Source organism: Crocuta crocuta, unplaced genomic scaffold (genome assembly GCF_008692635.1).
Source record: "Crocuta crocuta isolate KB4526 unplaced genomic scaffold, BGI_CrCroc_1.0 scaffold500, whole genome shotgun sequence".
Lineage (NCBI taxonomy): Eukaryota > Metazoa > Chordata > Mammalia > Carnivora > Hyaenidae > Crocuta > Crocuta crocuta.
The window spans coordinates 71,856-74,163 of NW_027531913.1; the positions used below are offsets into that span (position 1 = coordinate 71,856).

The following is a 2,308-nucleotide window of genomic DNA, read 5'->3' on the forward strand; positions in this document are numbered from 1 at the left end:
ATCAAAAGAACTGCTGGGCGTGGCACGTGGCCCTTGCTCTGGACTTTCTAACCTCCAGTGTGCATATACCCCTTTGACAGAATACTGAATCCCATGAGAAATGCCACCTTCAGGTGAATCTGGGCAATGTGATCTTTACTATTCCCATCTTTGGGCACAAGAAGGCAACTAGAAGCAGACTGGAACGGCGGAGTGGTGTTGAGCAAGTCTATTGTGCGATACATAGCAGGAAAGTTTCCATATTCCACCTACAGTCTTTTAAGAAAGTCATTTCACATGTCATGCAAACCCTGGGACTGCTCCTGCGTGCACTCCCTAAAGAGAGACTTGATAAAAATTGGTGCCATCTCAGGGTGTTTGTTTTCTTCTAATAATGTTACAAAGCAATGAATGTTCGGCGTACACCTCACCAGCCTTGTATTTTTCCTACAGCTTGTTTCAGGAGCAATTAAAGGTTTGAGGCTCTCAGGTTGTGTTTTTCGTGTTAACAAAAATGCTGGTGGTGTTGAAAGAACAGATGAAGAGGCTCTCTAAGTGTGCAGGAAAAGCAAAGACAAAACTTTCAATTCTATAAAACACCACATAAACTTACCTTTATTGCCGGCACAATCTGCTGCTAGCTTTAAAAACAGTAACTGCATCTTTTCATTTCTCTTTCTTAAATAATCATTTGCCCCTGTTCTCAAAGAGCCAAATTTTCATTTTTTTCTATGCTTTCAAAAATTTATAAATCTCAGAAGTCAATGATTAGAAGAAAAGGATATCACCGAAAGTAAACATGAAGTATAGATTTGGGAGATAAAGGAGCAGAAGGAAACTCAAGGGTATTTTAAAGTTATTGCTGATTCCTTCTCCAGAGTGGAAACCAAAGGTTCATAATTCCTAAATTAAGGCCTTGAGGGAACATTAAAACATTGTATTTCTGTATCTTTACAACTGATTAAACCATGTGTGGCCGAGTCCTAAAATTACCACTAAAAAGGAGGTTTGTGCTTTAGGGGTCCTACCTACCTCTAGTTGGGCCCTAAGATATCTTCGTGAATGACATCATCCTAAAATATATTTATTAAATGAAAGATAAAGATTTTAGGGCCAAAATACCTGTATTGTATATGCAGCTACCCATCTAGCCCCAGAGTTACTGGGAATCTCCGGGTAGAGAAAATTTGCTTGTCCCTTCAAGATATACAGAGCTGGCTATCCCTCAAAGAAGAATTATTTGGCCAACCCACTGTCCATTGCTTGAAAGATATATAGTTAGACACAACCCCAAACACCTTCTCTGTCTAGGTAGCGGAACCCACAGACTCTTGAACTTCAGGATGGTTTATGCTAAGAGCTGGACCCTGAAGAAACACTTCAAAGGCAGATCCACTCATGATAACTTTGAGTTGAAGACAGTTGAACTCCCACCCTTAAGCCATGGAGAGGTCGTGCTAGAAGCTTTCTTCCTCACTGTGGATCCTTATACGAGAGTGACAGCCAAAAGACTGAAGGAGGGTGCTGTGCTGATGAGGTGGCAAGTGGCCAGAGCTGTGCAAAGTAAAAACAAAGCCTTCCCAACAGGAACTATGGTAGTGGCTTCTTCAGGCTGGACAACTCACTCCATTTCTTATGGGAAAGATCTGGAAAAACTGCCTGCAGAATGGCCAGACATGTTACCAGCATCTTTGGTTCTGGAATAGGTGGCATGACAGGTGTAACAGCCTACTTGGGCCTACCTGACATTCGTGGTGTGAAGGGTGAAGAAACGGTGAAGGTTAACGCAGCAGCAGCCGTGGGCTCTGCCGCGGGCCAGACAGCTAAGCTCAGAGCTGCAAAGTTGTTAGCACAGCAGGGTCTCACGAAAAGCTTGCCTGCCTTAAAAAGCTTGGATATGATGTTGCCTTTAACTGTAAAACAGTAGAGCCTTTAGAAGAAACTGAAAAGCCTCTCCTAATGGTTATGATTGTTATTTTGATAATGTGGGTGGAGAGTTTTCAAACATTGTTATTCCCCAGATGAAGACATTTGGAAGAACTGCTGTATATGGGACCAACTCTGTATAGAATCCTGCCCGCCCACTTCCCCCAGGCCCACCCCCAGAGAATATTTTCTATCAGCACCTCCGCACAGAAGGGTTCATCGTCACCCACTGGCAAGGAGATGTCTGCCAGAAGACCCTGAAAGACTTGTTGAGATGCGTCTTAGAGGGTAAAATCCAGTGAATACATCACTGAAGGGTTTGAAATCATGCCAGCTGCGTTTATGGGAATGCTGAAGGGGAGAATCTGGGGAAAACAATAGTGAAAGTATGAAAAAAAAAAAA

The 2,308-nt window shown here is 42.8% G+C and overlaps 1 pseudogene; it reads left to right on the forward strand.

The window, feature by feature from the left end:
• Positions 1-1,322: 1,322 nt before the first annotated feature.
• LOC144240428 (prostaglandin reductase 1 pseudogene) lies at positions 1,323-2,297 on the forward strand (annotated as a pseudogene).
• The last annotated feature ends 11 nt before the right edge of the window (positions 2,298-2,308 follow it).